This window comes from Eublepharis macularius, chromosome 16 (genome assembly GCF_028583425.1).
Source record: "Eublepharis macularius isolate TG4126 chromosome 16, MPM_Emac_v1.0, whole genome shotgun sequence".
In the NCBI taxonomy this organism is placed as follows: domain Eukaryota; kingdom Metazoa; phylum Chordata; class Lepidosauria; order Squamata; family Eublepharidae; genus Eublepharis; species Eublepharis macularius.
In genome coordinates this window covers 19,072,913-19,095,091 of record NC_072805.1, presented here as the reverse complement: position 1 = coordinate 19,095,091, position 22,179 = coordinate 19,072,913, and the positions used below count along the sequence as shown (strand labels likewise).

The 22,179-nt window shown below is 46.6% G+C and overlaps 1 protein-coding gene across 1 annotated transcript in view; it reads left to right on the top strand.

The window, feature by feature from the left end:
* Positions 1-12,932: 12,932 nt before the first annotated feature.
* Positions 12,933-22,179, top strand: part of CCDC102A (coiled-coil domain containing 102A) — a 57,557-nt gene continuing 48,310 nt past the window's right edge. Inside the window, exon 1 of the mRNA XM_055000139.1 lies at positions 12,933-13,026. The gene's annotated coding sequence lies outside the window, so the exon portion shown is untranslated. The remainder of the gene's footprint in view (positions 13,027-22,179) is intronic.

Sequence of the window (22,179 nt, the reverse complement as noted above, 5' to 3'; positions counted from 1 at the left end):
AGCGTTTTGGGGAGCTCAGTGGGCTGCCACAGTACGGGGGAGGCAGAAAAGGTCTGTTCTGCTGATGGAAGGGCCTTCTACCGCTGGTAAATTTAACCTGGATCCACTCCTGTTGCTTGTGCAGGGTATCTTTCAAGCTGAAGATTGTAGCCTGTGTTGTCCCATCTGATGGAACTGAATTCCTTCTGCACAAGGAGGGCATTGAAAGAATCCAGCACACTTTGGAGGATCAGAGCGGTTGCACTTGGCCCACCACCAAGTTTTTGCAAACCAGAACCAGTTGTTTAATTGAACTCTAAGAGGCGGATCTATTGCAACTTTCTGTACCTGAGTGTTTAGCAATATAAATCGTTATTGCATTGTTCTGCATGGTGGAGGGTTCTGAGTTAAAAGACATGCTGTTTTAAATTAATTTGTCTTGCTAGTTCAGCTCCTAATTTGACCCCATAGATATCTTAGCGTAGGTTATAGTAGCTCATAGCCAAATGGGAAGTAATACAAGAATGCTTGCGCCAGAGGTTATCGAATGCTATCCAGTGTTTTGCTTCGGCATAACCCAAGTGGGAGCTGCAGGACTTGGCAAACGATTCAAGGGGAGAACCCGCATGATTCATGTGAGAACCAGCCCAGTGCTATTGTCTAGAGCAAGTATTTCCAGGTTTTTCCAAAACCCAACATGTTTACACAAACTGCCAAACACAAACAAGATGTCCTCTTGAGATCTGGGCTGTGAAGGAACAATTTTGTGTTTGTGATGTGCATGCATCTTTTTTTAACCCCCTCCCCCAAACATTTTGTATTTTTGGGCACTCTTGGGAATTTCTCTGGGTTTGCAGAAATATCTGCTTTTATCCCTTAGTCCCCCCTCTCCACAGATTTCTTTTCTCCTCGTGAGTGATCTTACTTGGTTTTTAGAAATATGATAAAAGGATTTTTCTGCCATTTTGATTTTCCAGGGATTTTGATGAAGCAGTCAACAATACGAAAGGTGAATCATTCACTTTTCTAAAATGTCCTTTGCTTTATGCCCTTGTTATTACTTGCCCAGTTAGTGAGAAGTCCAAGGGGAAACCCTTCCAGGGTTTGATTTCCTGGGGATGAGAAAACACTGGTGATTTAAGTAGAACAAATAGCTAAAATGTATTAACCGGAAAATCCAGACATGTCATCCATATTTGCACAATTTCCAGTTTGTGTAATGAATTCCATTCATTCACAGAAATTGGAAATGCATGCACGAATATCTAGAGTGACCACACATTATTTCTTCTGCATGATTCATTGGTCTAACAAAGCCAGAACCTAGCAACATATGGGAAACAGACAATTATGCAAAATTTGCTTTTTTAATGTTATGTGCCTATGTAAATTTATTCAATATGTACAATACATTCAAGGTTGCAGAATTTGGAAGTTGGACAGCCCATGCACAGAATCCTATGCATACATCCATGTCTAAGGGACCTATCCTGAGCAGATGTATGCAGCAGTAAATCCCTTCTTATTCAAAGGGACCTATTCCCAGGGAAGCAGCCTTAGGACTGCGGTTTAACAGCCCCATCCTAAGCAGAGTTACAGCCTTCTAAGTCCACTTATATCAGCTGACTTGGAAAGGAGTAACTCTGAGCCAAGCTACAAGTGATGCCTTACACAGGTTGGACACTTGTCAGCTTCCCTCAAGTTTTGATGGGAAATGTACGCGTTCTCGTCTTGCAGCTCCGCTCTCCATTACAGCTGCAAGACCAGGATGCCTACATTTCCCATCAAAACTTGAGGGAAGCTGACAAGTGTCCAACCTGTGTCAGGCATCACCTGTAGCTTGGCTCTTAGTGTACGATGACACAGATAGTCCAGGAAACCTCTACAAGAACGATGCCCATGTTCTTACACTTCTGTTGTTATTACAGCTGTAGGAGCCACAGTACAGAAACCAAACAGTAAATTATAGATATTAATGTGGTTTGGAGTTTTTGGCTATATTGCAACACTACAGGAGCACTATATCAATTACAGGTTTTTTAAAGCCCCCCCCCCCCAAGCCCTCTGCTGGTGGAGTTGGTGGCTGCAAAGCAAATGGCACCAATATGGTCAGGACCTGCAAAAATGCACACCTGCCTGTCCACACAACAGGCAGAGAGATCTAGGTTTCCTTTCCCCTGTTCAACACATGTGCATAGTTCTCTCTGTTGTTGGCTCTCGTTAGGAACCGGTTGGCTACTGTGTGATAGGATGTTGAACGAGATGGACCACTGGTGTGATACAGCAGGGCTCTTCTTATGTTGTTGTCGTGAGTTATCTCACCTGTTGGGGGAGCATTGTTTTTAAAATAAACACATGGAAACAAAATCAAAAAGAGTCCAGTAGCACCTTTAAGACTAACCAATTTTATTGTAGCATAAGCTTTCGAGAATCAAGTTCTCTTTGTCAGATGCATGGTACAGAGACTGGTCAAATATAGAAGAGGAGGAAGGAGAAGGGGAGGAGAGAGAAGAGGCAATTAGGGGGGGAGGGGGAGGGTGCAACCAAAACATTCCTTTGCTAGTGTATGTAAACATCTCCTTTTGGTGTGTGGATCAGTTGGCTTCAAAGGAGTTTGCCCTGTTAGTTTGTAGCAGCCAAACAGCTAGACCATCCAATTCCAATGCAGTATGAGCCTTCGATAACCACAGCTCTCCTTGCCAGATGCATCTGACAAAGAGATCTGTGGTCCCCGAAAGCCCACGCCAGGTGCCACTATGAACATGGAAACAAGAGTCTCTTCAAAGCAGCACTTGAACTGCTAAACTCCAGGGCTGTATTAAAAGGGCCATTCTCTTTCCCAGCTGCTTTCTTACAGGCTTAACTGCCTACTGATTAAAGAGGAATCAGAAGGTTATTCAAGAATATAGCAAGAACCACATTTCCCAGCCAATAATCACTCGTTGCCTTCTGAGACTTTCTATTAAAAATCAATCTAACCAGTCTTAAAATTAACAATATATAAAGATCATAAAATACAAAAGACAATTCTTTATATCAAAGATCAGAAACAGATAACCATACATGGCATTACTAGAGATGGGCACGAACAGCAATACGAACTAAAAAAACCCACAAACAGCCCAATCTGCTGTTCGCGAATAAGCTGTACGTAGGCCCCATTCTAAACAAACAGGTGGTCGTAGCAAGCCTCATTCGTTGCTGTTCGTCAAGTCAGACAGTCTGGCACCCAGGGCCAGCTCCAGCGTTGCCGGCATTTGAGGCAGCTTAACAGCTGCTCTGTGCACGTGTGCACAAGCATGTGCATGTGTCGGACTGTGTGATGTCATTGCGTGTGACATCATCACGCAGGGCTGGTGCGCGCGTGGGGCTGGGGCTTCCAGCCCTCCCGTTCAGTTGCTCTGTAGCCGGCTGCCCTGGCTGCTAGCTGTGCCTGGCCCGCAGAGCAACTGAACGGGAGGCTGCCCGCTCAGCTGCCCCATGCTGCTGCCACCAGCACATGCTCCTGGCTGGTGGCAGCAGCTCCATGGCATGCGCCCCTGCTCCTGGACCGGCACCCCTCCGGTGCCTTAGCGCCCTGAGGCAGCTGCTGGGCCAGCTTCAGTGGGCAGACCGGTACATTTCCTGCTGCCTGCTCAGGTAGGGTTTCTGGGAGTGGTGCAGTAGGGATCTTGATGGCTGGAGGAGAGCCTGCTGGCCCCCACAAACAACGAACATGTTCATGATAGGATCATGTTCGTCAGTGTTTGTTGTTCGTGGATGGCAATGAACAATGGCAATGAACAATGAACACCATGGTCTTTTGGTGCTACACCTCTGAAGATGCCAGCCACAGCTGCTGGCGAAACGTCAGGAACTACAATGCCAAGACCACGGCAATACAGCCCGGAAAACCCACAACAACCATCATTATCCGGCCGTGAAAGCCTTCGACAATACAACGAACACCATGTTCAGTTTTTTTTCTGTTCGTGCCCATGTCTAGTCATTACCCCTTATCTATTTCATCTTAAGACATAAGATACGATTTTAAGATTCCCATCAAAATACTTTCTGATAGATTAGATATTCTCATGCAACCCGAATATAACAGATTCAGGAATCCTTTGAGTGTAGCTATCTAATACAGACTTAATGACATGACTATGCCATGATCCTTTGATTTGTCATTCTGATGAACTGAGAAAGCCCTTGTCCAGCCTAGAAGAAATTTTCCCATTGAAATGCATGTAACAAAGAGATTAACTTGTACAGAAATTTGTCTGGGCATTCTTCCAGTCTTTGCCTAAGTTATCTTTTCTAAGGATGTACAGCGAGAACGTATCAGGAAAAAAAGAACATGTTTTGCCAGTATGAAAACTGAACAATTGTCAAGCTTGCCTTTGTTCAATCAAACAAAGCCTATATCAAATCAGGGTCCGCAATAATGTGATCAAAGTCTAGTTTAAAAAATTAAGAGATGGAGCCTTGCAGGGGGTGGAGGAAAGCCTATTTGCCCATGAACGAGAAAGAGGGCGTATTTACAAAAAAAGTTAAAAGCTCAGCTTCTGACTGGAGTCATCCTAATGCGGTGGCCATAATTTTTATTTGCATTCACAGCAAAGTACTGTTATGGTGTACATCTTGGTATGCATGAAGGCAGACACCTCATGCAACAGAGATTCGCCATGTGCAGCAACCAAACTAAAAAGCCTTAGCGTGCATGCTAAAATATGGCGGTCTCTTAAGGTTCTGGCTTCATCACCAAAAAATCAGGGAACTAGTCAGAACGCATAACATTCAGAATGCAAAACAAAGCCAAGTCAGAAAATAAAACAACTAGTCAGTAACTCAACAAAAAGTCCAGTTTTGCTGGTGCTTAGCAAAGGGCCTGGAGTTTTCTTTACGATCAGGTTTATATCCAGAGGTTTGTTCACAATTCTTTGAAAATGAATGCAGACCATTCTATTGGTTAACCCTAAAAATTGTTTGCATGACCTCTCAAATGCTGCTACTTCTCTGAGTAAGCTCAACCCTCTAGGGTCATTGCTTTCTGGCAGAGTAGCCCTGTTCACATTGAACACATGCACAATCAGCGTTGAGTGTACATTTGTGTTGTCTTTATATACACGCTAAATACATGCGAAGCTGAATGTGGGATTGAAACTGTAGATTTATTCAGGCCCTGGTCCCTAGTTTCATTTGTGTAGTGGTTCATTTGGTGCAGTGCTTAAGAGTGGCAGGACTCTAATCTGGAGAACCAGGTTTGATTCCCCACTCCTTTGCTGGAAGCCAGCTGGGTGACCTTGGGCCAATCACAGCTCTCTTAGAGTTCTCTCAGCCCCACCCACCTCACAGGGTAATTGTCATGAGGATAATAATAACATACTTTGTAAACTGCTCTGAGTGTGGCATTAAGTTGTCCTGAAGGGTGATATATAAATTAAATGTTATTAATATTATTTTTAAAGTAAACACGCGTTGTTTGTTACAAATGTATGTATGCACATACAGATATGTGCATTCACTGGGACATACGAACAAGGCTACTGGATTTTTGCATTGGGGGAGTGTCTATCTTCCAAACAAGGGAACTGTTTCCGAAAAGCCTGCCAGGGGAAAAATGCCCCTTGATCTATCACAAACCTGACCCACAAACTGCAGACTGTCCCACAAACAAAGGCTGTCCCTTTGCAAACAGTGGCACTCAGCTATCTATCCAAGTGGTTCTCAAACTGTAGGTTAGGGGCCAAAAGTGGGCCACAACTCTTTCATGAATGGGTCACAAGGCCAAGGAAGGAAGAAGAGAAACAGGGTGGGTTGGGGGAGGAGTCTCTGGGAAGCCGAACGGCAAATTTAGAATAGTCTATCATTTGCTAAGTGGCCGTGAAATACAGCATACCACTCACTCAACACTATGTATTTATATGCAGCAAATATGAAAAATAAATTATGAACTTGTTTTTTGCTAACTGATGTGAGATTTGTGTGTTTTGTACTGGGGAGGGTAAAAGTAATGCAGAGTTTATTTTGTATACGGGTCCTGAAAACTACAGTTAAGCTTAGCAGGGGATCTCAAATAGTAAACTTTTTGGCTTGAGAACCCATTGATTTAGCCAACTTGCCAGTACAGAGAAAAAGTAATGCTTCCACTAATGCATAGCATGAACGAGGACTTAGGATCTGATACTAGCAAGTCCAGAACGACACTGCCTACCCGGAGGCTGATGAGAGGTGGTGCCAAATGTACCAAGCAAGGGATGGTTTAGAACTCAAGGGTGGAGCCCCTGGAATCTCCACTGTGATGGCCCGTCCCCTGAAGAGGGAGGGAGACAGAACTGGCTGGGTGCCTCTCCCCCACATAGAGCGGGCAGCAGGCTGCAGGGGTGGTGGCCCCCTCAGCACGTGGCCTGGGGCAACTACCCCAGATGCTCCATGCCTATGACCACCTCTGACAATTTAAGGCACAGGCAAGATGGGCAGAAAGGGGGTGCTGAAAGAATCCGTCCTCCGCTGACCTCCTGATTCAAAGCCCAGGGGAAGAAAAACAGCTAGGGAGGGAGAAACAGAAAGTGGCAGGTGGCACATGCGCATCACATGCTTTAAATACCCCCACATATACAAACCCTGTTCACAAATGACAGTGCATGCACATACAGTTTCTGTTCAGTATATACTTCCTTGGCCTTGGAAAGGTGTAATTGCTCAGGACCACACTGGACAACAATTGTTCTAACATGACATTCCACCATCATATATCTTTCGCCCCAGGGCTTTTTTTCTGGGAAAAGAGGTGGTGGAACTCAAGACTGCACAATGATGTCACTTTGGGTCAGCTGGAACAAGGGGGGAGTTTTTTAAAGTTTAAATAGCTCTCGGCAAAAATGGTCACATGGCCTGTGGCCATGCCCCCTGATTGCCAGACAGAGGGGAGTTTAGGTTGCCCTCCATGCTGCCAAGCAGCATGGAGGGCAACCTAAACTCCCCTCTGTCTGGAGATCAGGGGGCAGGGCCACTGGCCATGTGACCATTTTTAAGAGGTGCCAGAACGCCGTTCCACCGTGTTCCTGCTGAAAAAAAGCCCTGTTTAGCCCTGAGTACAAGGTATGACAGCCCAACACAATGCATTTTTTAAAAAAATGCAAAATCAAACAAACAATGGGAAGGACCGCAAACACTGATACTCTAGCAGTGTTACCGACAATGGTAACTGCACTAGCTCAGTTTGTCAACATACTGTTTTGGGTTCTTTGGTTTGTTTTGAGTTATGAAGGACCCGCACCTTTTTCTTTTGGTGTTATGCAAAGCACTCGGAGACTTTGTGCGGAGATTCCAAGCTGGCAACAGAGACCGCTGATCCAAGCCTGACCTGCCATTAGCTCCATCAAGCTTGACCCAGCCGTGGCAAGCAGACGTCTTTCCTTGTAATGTTTCGGCTGGGGTCGGGAAGAAAGTTGCTAAAGCCGTCTCCCACTTTGCTCACTTCCCGTTATCAATAATTCAGTCCAGGCCAGATGGCAAGTTTTTAAAAGGCTTCCCTTCCCCTGGGGCATGTACAAATCAGTAGAAACTGCTGGGAAGGCTACTGCAGACGGTTGCCCCTGTTTGAATGAGATCCCACTCAGGGGATTTCTGCTGCTCCTAGCCTGACAAGATACGGGAGTCTCAAAGCTCTCCTTTGGCAACCTGATGCTTAAAGCGTGATTTTTGCTAGAATTCTAAAACCATATATGTTCGACAGTGTAACAAATATACTAGCATTGGTACTAGGGGTTAATTTAGTAAGTAATGTGATCCCAGAGAGCCAGAGTCAGAGTAGACCATAGTGTCTAAAGCTCTGACTCACTATAAGGCAGCTTGTACTTTAAAGGGCTGTGGCTCCGTGGTAGACATCAGCTTTGCACGCAAAAGGTCCTTAGTTCAATTCCCAGCATCTCATTCATTCACTCATTCATTCATTCATTGGATTTATTATCCGCTCTCCCCATAAACGGGCTCAGAGCGGATTATAACATAAATAAATTTCAATAACAACATTAGAATAATGAAATACAATAATAATACAGTTGGATGGCAACCCAAATTGCTCAACCCCCAACCAAAAACATTCCATGACATGGGAATGGGTGGAATATATTAATATTTCAGTGGAAACGAGAGTGAAGGTTTTTTTTAATCCCCCTCCCCGTTAAAAGGATCAGGTAGTACATGATATATTTGTTTGTTTGTTTATACCCTGCTTTTCTCCCATCGGGAAGCCAAAGCAGCTTACAACATCTTTCTCTTTTCCTCTGTTTTATCTCCTGTGAAGTAAATTAGCCCGGGAGAATGTGACTGGCCCAAGGTCACCCAGCAAGCTTCCATGGCAGCGTGGGGATTCGAACCTGGGTCTCCCAGATCCTAGTCTAATCACTACATCATGCGGGGAAAGACCTCTACTCACAGCCCTTGGACAGCAGCTGCCTGTCAGAGCAGACAATGCTGACCTTAATATACTAATGCTCCATGCAACTTCATGAGCATACGAGTATGTGTTCAACACATAATACTGTAATACATCAGTAAGAAATAACATTCCACCAGCTGATATCAGCTATTGAAAAAGCTAGGATAATATGCAACATATTGCTAGAGAAACAACTGAAGTATCTCTATACTAGCACATTGGTGTGTATTATGATACATCCATAATAACAAAGAGGTAGAGATAGTCCCCTGTACAAGCACCGAACGAATCATTACTGACCCATGGGGAGACGTTGCATCACGGCATTTTCTTGGCAGACTTTTGTTATGGAGTGGTTTGCCATTGCCTTCCCCAGTCATCTACACTTTAACCCCCAGGAAACTGGGTACTCATTTTACTGACCTCGGAAGGATGGAAGGCTGAGTCAACCTTGAGCTGGTTACTTGAACCCAGCTTCCGCCAGGATCGAACTCAGGTCGTGAGCAGAGCTTGGGCTGCAGTACTGCAGTTTACCACTCCTAAATCCCCAAGTGGGAAAATGATGGAGATCACTGGATAGTAATAATATCTTTGTATAACTCACTGTATTTAAAAAAATACAGCAGAACAGAGCAGAGGCCAACACAGCAACCCTACTGTTAATGTTGCATCAGATTCTCAGAGATTTACATGGAGCGCACACGCGCTCATAATGCATCCAATTTTAATCAAGAGATTCCCAGCTCTCTAACATACAAGCCCCAGAGCTGGCAGATAGCTGTTTGCCTCTCCCTTTTCTGCTTCTACTTCTAAGTAATCAAAGTAATCGGGGAAAATACACCCCCCCCCCCATCTTTAAGGAACTTCAGTTAAAACTCATGATTACTGGCCATTTTAAAGCCAGCCAAACTCACAACAGCGAACAGAGCAACTCTAAGCAGGTCTACCACTCAGAAGTAAATCCCATTTTAGTCAATAGAGCTGATTCCCAAGAAAGTATTATTAGGGTTGAAGCCATAATCTTTCAAACTTCTGCCATGCACAATCCAAACTTCCACTGTTCTTAAGAACAACCACGCGAAATATAAAAGTATAAAACACTGGAATGTAACAGAACGAATCAATAAAAGGGAGGGAAAGAGGGGAAAGGGGTAATAAGTTTTATATAAAGTTAATCAGGGCTTTTTTCCAGCGGGAACGCAGTGGAACGGTGTTCCAGCACCTCTTGAAAATGGTCACATGGCTGGTGGCCCTGCCCCCTAATCTCCAAACAGAGGGGAGTTTAGATTGCCCTCCGCACCAGTGGCGCGGAGGGCAATCTAAACTCCCCTCTGTCTGGAGATCAGGGGGCGGGGCCACCGGTCATGTGACCATTTTTGCCGAGGGCGATTTAAACTTTTAAAAAACTCCCCCCTTGTTCCAGCTGACCCAAAGTGATGTCATTGTGCGGTCCTGATTTCCACCACTGAGTTCCACCACTTTTCCAAGAAAAAAAGCCCTGAAGTTAATATTCTTAAGTAGTCACCAAGGTTAAAAAAAAATTGGAACTTTCATCATGATATTTTACTATAGTGTGTTTGCTTCTTTGTATACTATTGTTGGATAGTGATATTCCTTTCTAGACAAGGGTAGATTTGGGGAGAGTAATCAAGAACAATTATATAAGGTGTTTCTTCATTACAAAGCTTCTTAAGAAGAGGGTGGGATTTGGGTGGAACTGGGGAACCATTCCATAATGAATTGGTTTATTTAATTATCGTTGTTGATAATATAGATCAAATTTTTAAAAACTTTAAAAGAACCACCACGCGGATCCATTTGAAAGATACTGTTTGGGCCCCATGGGATGTCTCATCTGGGACATGCAATTTCCGCAGTCAATGCTGTTGATTATTCTCATCCATTTGTCTTTTCTGTGGCTGGCCCCTCAGTGGAAACCTCTTACTTTTTTTTGGAAATCTGGCAGCTAGAAAAGTAGTTTGCATAGAGCACAGGCCTTTCAGCTGGGCATTCAAGCTGATTTTTCCCATAAGGCACCCCTGCATTTTTCAGTACTACTGAAATACTACTCAATAATATTAAAGGGGGCTAAATAGATGTACAAGGTATTCCAGAAAAGGCTGGAAACATACAGTTTCCAGATATATTTGCCAAGAAACTTGGAGAAAAGTGCACCATCCCTTTAACAGATGCTTAAGCTGTGGAAATGGGCAACTGAAACTTCAGAACGTTGCCGATCATAAATCCACCACTGTTAATGCCAAATACGTCAGCCCACTGGAATGCCCTTGCAAGCAGCTAGCTTCTTGACTCTTTCTCATACATGCTGTTCATTTATATCCCACCGCTCTCCCCAGGGGCGGCGCGCCTATTGAGGCCAGGTAGGCGGTGGCCGAAGGCGCGGGGTGCCAGAGGGAGCGCTGGAAGAGGCGCGGGGGGCGAGAGCGCACCCCCCCAAAGCAGAAGCCTCCTATTCCTCCCACCCCGCACCGCCGCCGCCGCCAGCACAAGCCCCCGGCCGGGCGCAGCCACCGTGGGCAGGCATCTGCTGCGGCGGAGGCAACCGAGCGGGAGAGCTTGGAGGCTGCCCGCCGCAGCGATCGGGCTGGCAGCAGCACGTGCGCTCCCGTGATGATGTCACACATGACATCATCACGCAGGCAGGTGCGCGCGTGCTCGTGCGCGCGGGGGGGGGGGGCGCTTGGCCAGCCAGCCGCGAGCACGGCAAACCCTAGCGCCGCCCCTGGCTCTCCCCAATGGATGCCCAAAGTGGCACAACAGCCCTGTGAGGGAGGTTGGGCTGAAAGAGAGCGATGGCCCAAGGTCACTCACTGAGCTGTTGTGGCAGAGTGGTGATCTGAACCTGGTTTGCCCAGATCTTAGTCTCACCACTACGCCATATGTATGTGTGTGTCTTTAGTAGTTGGGTCCTAGTAGCCGGAAATCAGATTTTCCAATTGCTGTGTTTGAAATTCACACCCAAAACTTACCTTGCCTGTGTAATGTTAGATTTAAACTTTCAACGTGCCTCTTCTTCACTCTATGCCCGTTAAGAACACTCACAAGAACTCACCCTACTGCCTAGTACATTTTTATCATATGGATCTGGTACGCCATACCAGTGGAGTACTGGATCAGATTCGATGTTCTGATACTGACCTATAAGGCCCTGTGCGGACTGGGACCAGCGTATCTATGGGACCGTCTCTCCCCATATATTCTCCAGAGGACACTCTGTTCAGGGGACAAACAGCTGTTGGTGGTCCTTGGCCCCAAGGAGGCCCGCCTAGCCTTGACTAGAGCCAGGGCCTTTTTGGTCCTGGCTCCCACCTGGTGGAACGCTCTGTCTGCTGAAACCAGGGCCTGGCAGGACCTACTATCCTTTTGCCGGGCCTGCAAGACAGAGTTGTTCCACCAAGCATATGGCTGAAGCTGGGCCTCCGCCAGCCTGGAAAAAAAAAGGTGTATAAAAACCCTGCCTGTGAAGGCTGTCCACCATCCTGTTTTAAATGTGTATTAATACACTGTTGTTTTAATGTAGATGAATTTTTAAATTGTATTTTAATATGTTGTTATCTGCCCTGCGCACACTCGCGGGGAGGGCGGAATAGAAATTTGAAATAAATAAATAAATATCTTATCAACAATGTAGCTTAGGGGTGGTGCTCGTTTCTCCCATAACTATTTTATCCTCACAACAACCCTGTGAGGTAGGTTAGTCTGGAGTGTGTGACTGCCCAAAGGTCACCCTGTTCTTATCATTGCCATGTCTACATTTGAACCCAGGTCTTTCAGCGAAATCCTAAACAGAGTTACTCCAGTCTAAGTTCACTGAAATAAATGAGCTTAGACTGGTCTAACTCTTCTTAAGATTTCACTGTTAGTCTGACGCTAACCACATCACCAGACTGCTGCTCACAACTTCAAAAAACACCTCTGAGTTACCTGCAGAAGTGCAAGCTCAACCTCAGAGAACACAATAAATACTTTAAAAAATAAAGCTTTATATCAATGACTTATGCTTCACATGTGCAAAAGACCCTTGCACACTTCCTTGGAAGTAAACTGCAGAGTATTCAAAAAGCTTCTAGATCCGTGTTAGTCTGTAGTTGCAAAATAGTAAAGAGTCCACTTAGCACCAGTAGCACCTTTAAGACTAACCAACTTTATTGCAGCATGAGCTTTCGAGAACTGCAGCTCTCTGGTGCATCTGACGAAGAGAGCTGTCGCTCTCGAAAGCTTATGCTACAGTAAAACTGGTTAGTCTTAAAAGTTGGACTCTTTACTAAAAAGCTTCCAGTGTTCCAACTTGCAGTCGTTCCCCCGCTGCTTATTTCAGGCACTCTACAGGTACAGAGCAGCGGTTTGCAACAGGGAGGGAGTCACGTCTGCATGTTTGGGCAGACACTCCCCGGCCGCCCCCTCCTCCCCGCCTGGGCCGTGCCGAGCCTTCCCCGACGACCCCCTTCCCTTCCCCTCCCTAGTTGGGAAGGGGAGGAGACTCAAAGTTCTCCTCTCGGCCGTGGCGAGGCAGCGGCAGTCCGCCGGTTCCAGATGGCTGCAGCCGCAGCCCTCCCAACCGAGCCCACCCCGGATCGCGCCCGGCGGCGGCGGAACCCGAGGTGAGAGGCGCGCGAGCTCTTCGCAAGGGAGCGCAGGGAGCCCTCCCCGGCCAGCAAGCGACGTTCCCGGGTCTGTCCCCAAATTCCCGGGCTCAGAAACTGGGTTGTGCTCGGCGGGAGGGGGACGCGCTGCTGGGTGCGTTGGGGAGGAAGGGGTTAAATCCGGCGAAGGGGGGCTTGCTGGACCCCCCCCCTGCACTTTCCTTTCTTGGATGCCTGCGGGGCGGAGAAGGCCGGGGGGGGGTCCCCGCGGGAGGGGCGTGCGCCTTTTCCCCCTCCAGGGCGAGGAAGCGCCGCTTGCTAGCGGGGGCGGGCCCACTTATGCTGGGGAGGGGGGGGGGGCATTCCAAACTGGAGTTTCCCCAAGGGGGGGGCAGGAAAACTTTCCAGGTGGTCGCTCTTGGCGATTGACGGCCGGGCCCGGCCAATGGGTGCCCGAGCTTTCGGAATCCGTGCGGCCAAGGGAAGACGGTTGTAGCCAATCCAGAAGGGGAAGGGGCGGATTCCTCGGCTGAGCCGGCTGGAGACTCGTGGAAGGAAGGGGCTGCTGCCCAGCTCCTGGGCGGGTTGTGCATTCCGGGGGAGGAGGGGCCTTGTGGGGGTAATTGTTAGGGTTTCCAACCTCCAGGTGGTAGCTGGAGATCTCCCGGAATTGCAACTGATCTCCAAGCCACAGAGATAAAAGGCTGATTTAGAGGGCGGATTCCATGGTATTACCCCACTGAGGTCTCTTCTCTCTCCAAAGCCTGCTCAAATATCCAAGTATTTCCCACTTTGGAGCTGGCAGCCCTGGGTAACTGGTGCGACTTCTGCCTGCTGACTTTGCATGGGTCCCGCATCTCATTGCCCAGTGCAAGCAGTCCTGTCTGCGGAGTTGGCGTGCTAGCAGTGACATCCAGCTGGGCTGCAGATTTGCGGTGTTCTGAAGATAGATCAAGATGAGGAGCCGTGTTAGTCTGCCTGTAGTAGTGGAAAAGAGCAAGAGTCCAGCAGCACCTAGAAGACTAACAACATTTGTGTTAGGATATGAGCTTTCCTGAGTCACAGCTCACCTCAGGTACAGCTGAAGAAACTCATCTATCTGTGTTTGCCAGGTGCGTTATGAACTGCCCTTTCTCCAAGGAGCAGTTTATAACATTGGCCTCCCTACCCCATTTTACCTTCACAACAATCTTGTGGGGTAGGCAGAGAGAGAGCTGGCCAAAGCTACCCAGCTGCTTTTGTGCCACAGTGGGGCCTTGACCCCAAATCTCTCTGATCCCGATTCAACACACCTCAGCTCGATTATTATCAAGAGTTGGGCGGAGTATGCATATTACTTCCATTCCGCAGTCACTCCTTTAGCTACCCATCAATTACTTGGCTCAATTCAAGATTTGGCTGTCACATACACAGTTCTCCATGGCTTTGGTCTTTCATGTCTAGAAGCCTGCCTCTCTTCCTGTGCTCTACCATGGCAGCTTCGCTCATCTAAACAAGGCCTTCTCAAATGTGCAAAATCAACAGCTGCCCATACGTGTGCTTTCCCTGTGGTAGCCCCCACCTTATTGAATGGTCTGCCTGTTGAAGTTAGGAAAATGCCCATTCTCCTAACTTTCTGCAAAATATGCAAAACGGTTATTCAAGAGAGCATTTTTTCACAGGTAATCAGACTATGCTGTAAGGAAATGGTTCAGAGAGATGCAGTGGTAAAAGGACAGTCTGTAGACTGTCTTACTGGGTACTGTCTGTTGCTGTATGTATGCTCCTATTGGATGGTTCCATATCCCATACGTTATATCAATCCACCTATGTCTATTTCAGCTCTGTATCAGATCTCTGCTGTTTTCAGATTGCTGCAATCCTTAACCTATTGTATATATTGTATGTCCCAGCCTTTGATCATATTGACATACTATGTAATCTGCCTCGAGTCAATAACGTAAATAAAACATAAATAACCACTACAGAGGTAACTGCTTTGCACCAATACTAGCCTGATTCAAATGAGACCTGAAAATATCACATGCTGATTCTCTGATCTCACCCAAATCTAGCCTTAAATTGGATGATCAGGTACACACATGAACACACATGAAGCTTCCTTATACTGAATCAGGACGTTCGTCCATCTGGTCTACTCAGACTAGCAGTGGCTCTCCAGGATGTCAGGCAGAGGTCTTTCACATCACTTACGACTCGATCCTTTTTTAGCTGGAGATGCTAACCTAGGACCTTTTGCATGCCAAACAGGTGGGATGTGGCCCTTCCCCACCATGTATAACATTAACACAGCAACAACACTATGTCTGGCACGGCTGTGCAATCTCTTTGTGCACTAACACTGTGGACCCAGGTTAAATGCGATGTTGGGTACATGCAAAGGTATGCTCGTCCTGTCCTGTTAAGGCATGTTTAAATCAGTCTGCCTTCTATTAAGGCTCAGAGAAAAGGTGGTCCTGTGGTTTAAGTTTGGGACTTTTGAACTTTGGGAGACAGGAGATGATCATGCTTTGATGGAAAGGTATCACTAGACAGAACCAGAGGAGTTAGCCGTGTTAGTCTGTAGTAGCAAAATCAAAAAGAGTCCATTAGCACCTTTAAGACTAACCAACTTTACTGTAGCATAAGCTTTCGAAAATCGCATCATGATAAACTGTGGCTTTGATCAAAACTTGCATCTGATGAAGAGAACTGTGATTCTCGAAAGCTTATGCTACAGTAAAGGTTAGTCTTAAAGGTGCTACTGGACTCTTTTTGATTTTACTAGACAGAACAGATCCCATGAAGGAAGGAGCTCTGTACATGCTCTGTAGTTGCAAGGGAGGGGCAATTTTAGCATTTGGCCAGTCTTGTTTTTGCGTGACATGTTGCTCTTACGTAACAACAACAGTGTGCTTATATACCGCTGTTCTGGACAGATTAGTGCCACACTCAGAATGGGGAGCAGTGTTATTATTATCCCCACAATACAGCTGGGGATGAGATGACCAACTTACCCAAGGCCTCCTGCAAAACAATAGTGGGAATCGAACCAGAAAAGTGCTGATTTGCAGACCAGCCACTTAACCACTATGCTACAGCCTTTCCCTCCTCTTGTACATTGGATTGCCAAGTGACTAGGAACAACGAGCCAGCCTTGCTTGCCCCCCCCCAATCATTTGTTGGATTTTTATCATCATTTGTGTGATCCTGAAACTATTTACTTGTAAATAAAAGCAGGTTGCTGCTTATGTGTGCTGATGTAAATACAGTAGCCATACTGAAGCTAAGTGGGGCTGACCGTCTGATGGCTCCTGAATTAGAAATCCACATGAGATCTCTGTGTACGATGCCTTCCTTGCTATGGAGGAAGGCTAGGCTAAAATGCAATAAAGACTCCACCGCAATGTCAGGTTGGAAAGTTGGCAACCTTCCTTGTACACAGCAGTTAGTAGTTTAGTGCATCTGATTGGCTTAGAACCCAAGTTTGGCGTTAAACCCAAGTTTGGCTCCAATTCTGTCTCTTGGATCTCTTAAAAGAAAATATTTTGTCACAGTTCCCTACTGTGCTTGAAAGAATGGCCCGGCATCTGAAGGCTTAGCAGGCCTTTTGGGGCGAAGGCCACTTTGTGATCCCATAGTAAAGCTGGTTTTTTCCAGTCTGGGGGCAGTAAGTCCCAAGATCCAGAGAGAGCACGTAGGTTCAGGAAGCCTGGGAATAAAAGGTGCATTTTAATTTATTACTTGGTTAGACTTTAACCAGTTAAAACGTGTGAGAAGTGTTGCAATACTTGAATGAGGATAATGGATTCTCTTTGATTGGTCAGAGAGCCAGAGGAGTTAGCCGTATTAGACTGTAGTAGCAAAATAGTAAAAAGTGCAGTAGCACCTTTAAGAATAACCAACTTTACAGTAGTATAAGCTTTCGAGAGCCACAGCTCTCTTCATCAGATGCATCTGACGAAGAGAGCTGTGGTTCTTGAAAGCTTATGCTACAGTATAGTGGGTTAGTCTCTCTGATTGGTGTAAGTATTCTAACAGGGTTAGTGATTGGCTTGATTTCTTTCCAAGAATCTAACAGTGCCCCAAGCTGGAGTCACACCCTTCTGAGTCCATTGTTTTTAGTAGAATTAAAAAGGTATTGGAGAGCAATCCTAAACAGGATTACGTAGAATTCTACCCAAGCTGTATCAGTGGGCTTACTCCCAGGATGGTGGTAGCATTGTGCAATGAGTCTTCGTAGGATCGCAGTGTACAAGTGGTTATTGGAGTCATGCTTCGGCTGTTTCTTCATAGGATGCATTCGGACATCATGATAAACTGTGGCTTTGGTCAAATCTTGCATTTTTCTGTTCCCCTTCTGTTGCCATCTTTCACTAGTGGGTGAAGACTTTTTGGTTTGTTTCATTTGGTGTTCCTTCTTTTCCTGTCCAACGCTTTAATTGTTGTTTTTATGCCTATCTGTATTTTAGCTTTGGCTTTAGTTGTTTCAATGATTTTTGGTTGGTTTTAATAGTTTTAATATGTGGTTTTTATTAGTATGTTTTAATTTGTTAGCCACCTTTGTGGCCCTTGTGAGGGCAGAAAGTCAAGATAAAAATGATGTAAAATGAAATAATAAAAAGTTCAACAAAAAACTGGGAGCGGGAGCAGATTTTGGCATCAAATTGGGATTTTGAACTAGGGTTTGTGAACCACAGTTTGGACTAACTGTGGTTTGTTGTGGCATTTAGCTTTGCAAACCAGAGTTGTTGACCACAGAGGAGTAAGAATATGAAAGACTCACATACCTGCCTATGGGAGGGCAGAGGGTAGCAAAATGTAGATGAATTTGTACCTGGCCATAACCCCAAAAGCCTAACTACATGTTACAAATTTGTTGGATTGCATCCATGTCTGCCATGAGGACATCAAGCAATTGGGCCCTGGGAATACCATGCTTGGAACTCCATTCCCGAGCATGCAAGGGCCACATGTATACTGGGACTGTTCCCTGTGGGAAGGGAGTGGTTGTGCAAGCCTTTCTCATTGCTGTAATGTCAGAAAGAGATTTCCTTTGTGACTTTCTCCGTCGGGTACATAGTATGAAACCAGCTTGCCCAAACAGCCCTGCCCTATAGTCAGGCTATTTGGGCAAGATCTGTCTGACGGCACCTGCGTGTCCTGAAACAGGTTCTCTTGTCCTTCTGCTCAGTCCCCGTATGGCAGTTAAGCCAGTTTTTAAGCAATTAGGATCTTGACATCTGTGGGCTGACCAGCCACCATGCCCTGTACTTATCCAATTCAGGCTGTCCCACACCCTCCCATTAAGGTTTCCCAGAGCTGTTTTCCAGCTTGGCAGACTCCCTCGCTGCTCTGCTCTGCTTACAAGTTCTTAAAGTGTCCGTCACAGTTCCAAGAAGCAGTGGTGTGAGGACAGGGCTGCTTTCTGTCCAACCTTTTTGCAGCTCTCCAAGGAGAGGCTGGACGGTGCAGGAAGCCTACAGCGTGAGCACAATGAGTGGGGTAGTCATTTGAAGAACAAGGGCTCTCAGGCAGAGATTGCTGCTCATGGGAGAGGCACAACTATTCTGATATTGGCTGACCTGGACTACGGGGCTGTAGCACAGTGGTTAAGTGGTTTGGTTGTGTGTCAGCACTCTGCTGGTTCGAATCCCACTCCTGCCATGAGCTTGGTAGGTGGTCTTGGGTAAGCCACTCCTCTCAGCCTCAGCTCCCCAGCTGTACTGTGGGGACAATAATAATACTAACTTGTTCACCCTCTGAGGGGGGTGCTAATCTGTCTAGAAGAGCAGTATATAAGCACAGTTATTATTATTTATTATTACTGATCTTCAGCCTACAGAATAAACAATCAACGGGGCTTAGGTGTCTGGAGGTAACCGACATCTTGCACTACGAACAACTGAATCCTGTAACCGTCATGCTGTGTTATAGTATATGTGCTGCCGAAGCAAGCACATGCTTTATATAAATTAACACCCGTGCATGGTTTTGCTTATTTTGCATAGTTCTGCATCCCTCCTCCCCTATTTTCTCTGATGTATTCTACTTGTGCTAGTCATCTGGAGGAAGGACCATAGCTCAGTGATACTGCATATGGTTTCCACGAAGAAGGTCCCACTGGCATCCTTAGTTTAAAAAATCAGGTAGTAGGTGCTGTGAATGACCTCTGTCTGAGAAACTGGAGAGCCAGTTACCAGTGTCTAACGTAGTAGAAAGTAGCTTTGTGTGCGCGTTTGTGCATATTTGGAGTGGCAAGCAGCCATGCGGAGCCCTGGTCTCTGGCGGTCCTATACGGAAACCCCTAAAGGTTTGGAGAAAAGCTGGCCTCTTTAGGTAGACATATTCTGTAGTATTGCAGCCAGGGCTCATTTCGAGGGGGAACGCGCTGGAACGCAGTTCCAGCAGTTCCCCAAAGAGGTCACATGTCAGGTGGCCCCGCCCACCTGACTCTTGGCCATTTTGGGCTCGTTTCAGCCTGGATTGGGGCCGAAACAGCCTGGATCAGGCCCCTGACGGGTGGTGGATCACTTTCCCACTCAGCAGCGGCCCGATCCTGACCATTTTGGGCCCCTTTTCGGCCATTTTCAGCCCCTTTTTGACATTTTGGGTCCAATTTTGGCTCTGAATGGCCAGGATTGGGTCCAAAACAGCCAGGATAGGTGATGTCAGGGGGTGTGTCCTATGCAAATCAGTTATGCTAATGAACCACTTCTGGAAATGGCAAGGGGTGTGGCATATGCTAATGAGTTATGCGGATGAATTATGCTAATGAGTTCCTCCAGCTCTTTTTCTACAAAATGACCCCTGACTGCAGCCCTGGAAGGAAGAGAAACTATAAACAAGGAACAGGGGGAAATACGCCTTTCATCGTTGTGTAAAAGGAGATATCAGCAGGTCCAGTTTTTCTCACCTGTGCTGCAGAAACACAAAAATGTCTACAGAAATGAATGTGTTATGTCAAAAAATGACTAAACTACTTCCCCTCGCTCAATCATTTCTTGTAAACACCCCAGTTCCAGCACTTCTTCAGGCTTTGTGAATCACATTCACACACCTCGCTGTTCGTAGTAGGGCAAGGAAAGTTTTCGGGAATATCTGCTCCATTTTCCTACTTAAACAGTAGAGGAATAAGTAGGGAAAGGGACTGTCAGGCAAAGGACTTCTTTAGGGAGGAAAATACTTTTTGTTCACACAGCTGGGTTGGTGCTAAACATGGTATATAACTGTAGCACCTACATTTATCCCACACCAAACTGGAACACTCATCTTACGCCTCTCCGCTTTCTTCCTGCAGAAATCTTAGTTTTTAATTTTAGAAAATTCATGTGCCGCCTCTCCAGTTACCTGCTTGAAGCAGCTCACACAGTAAAAACCGTACAGTAAAATCATTTTAAAAATGCATAAGAACTCTCAGTATTAAAAAAAAACCAGGGGTATAAAAGCAGTATTCACCACCATTCAGCAATCAAAAATGATATCTGTAAAACAGCCCTCGGGCTGGAAGCAGACCATAAAAACTGCTGAACAAGATGGGAGCCCTCAGTTAAAGGATGGGGTAAAAAGAAATGTTGTGGTCTGGCACCTGAAGGAAAGTATCTGCTTCTGAAATATTTCTTCATGAACAAAGTATGCTTTGATCCGCCAGATCCATTTGGAGAGGTAGTTCTGTACTGTCAGTATACAGATAAGTATCCCAAGCTTTCCTTAAGTCTGGTTTTGATTTGTTTCCCCCACCCCTCCCCGTGTGTCTGTCTGTCTGTGTGTGTGTGAGTGAGGGGGGGGGGTGCAAATGACAAATCTAGTGAGAATTTAAACCTGGGTCTCCCAGAGCCTAGCCTGATGCATTAACTACTATACCACAATGGTTTTCTCACCAGTGCTCCAAGGGGTAGATGAATGGGGCCTATATGTAGCCTGTTCATACTGGGACGCATTGCAGCAAATGGCAGCAAAGCAGGAGTGAAGAGAGAAAGCAGGAGAGGGAAGGAAGTCTTGACTCGCCAACTCCGGGCCAGAACTGAAATGCCCAGACTTGAGGTTGGCCTGTTTGGGAATGCTCTACGCAGGGCTTTTTTTTTCAGCTGGAACACGGTGGAACGGAGTTCTGGCACCCCTTGAAAATGGTCACATGACTGGTGGCCCCACCGTGGTGCAGAGGGCGATCTAAACTCCCCTCTGTCTGGAGATCAGGGGGCGGGGCCACCGGCCATGCGACCATTTTCAGCGAGGGCAATTTAAACTTTAAAAAATTCCCCCTTGTTCCAGGTGACCCTAAAAAATTCCCCCTTGTTCCAGCTGACCCAAAGTGACATCGTTGTGTGGTCCCGGAAACGTGCATGCACTTTGTGCATGCTCACGTGGTACCACCTCCCACCAGGAGTTACCCCCTGTGCTGGCAACCCACTGAGTTCCACCACCTCTTTTCCCAGAAAAATAGCCCTGGCTCTACGTATACCTCCCTTGCCAATGAAAAGGTCAGACGGGGAGATCCTATGGAGATAGGGTTGCTAGCTCCAGACAGGAAATACCTGGAGATTTGGGGGGTGGAGCTTGGGGAAGGCAGGGTTTGGGGAGGGGCTCGTATTCAGCCTACTCTCCAAAGCAGCCCTTTCCCCCAGGGCAACTTGTCACCTGGTGATCAGTTGTCATTCCAGGAGATCTCCAGCCACCACTTGGCAGACAGCAAAAGTGATTAGGAACATTCAAAGCTTGCTAAGCTTCCAACATGGACTGCCTGATTGCCCAGGGCCTCCTCTGTGAGAAAAAGGGCCGGCCTTTTGGCGTTGCTGAGGTGAACACCTGAAGAAAACCACGTTCGACTTTGGATGTGAGTTGGAAGATAACAGGAGCGTTGCTGAGTGCGAGTTTCTCTGGTCCAGGAAACTTCTACAGAAAGCCACGCAGGGTGTCATGCTTTCTCTTCCCTCCTGAGCCTGCTGGGAGCTGAAGAATCTTGTGTGGGTGTGTTTCCTCCACTCTCTCTTACAGTCCCTTCCCTCAGTCTGGGGCATAAGCCAAGGAGGGACCCTGCTTTGCAGGACTGTCTTGCATCAGCTGTAAGCGCTGCACTGTGGTTCGGCATAGCAGAAGACCTCTTCCTCTCTTAAGCGGGCCTCATGTTGCAGAAGCCAGCAGCAAAGTAGAAAGCCAGGGCCTCTCTTGCCTTCGCTTTGGGAGGAAGCAGCG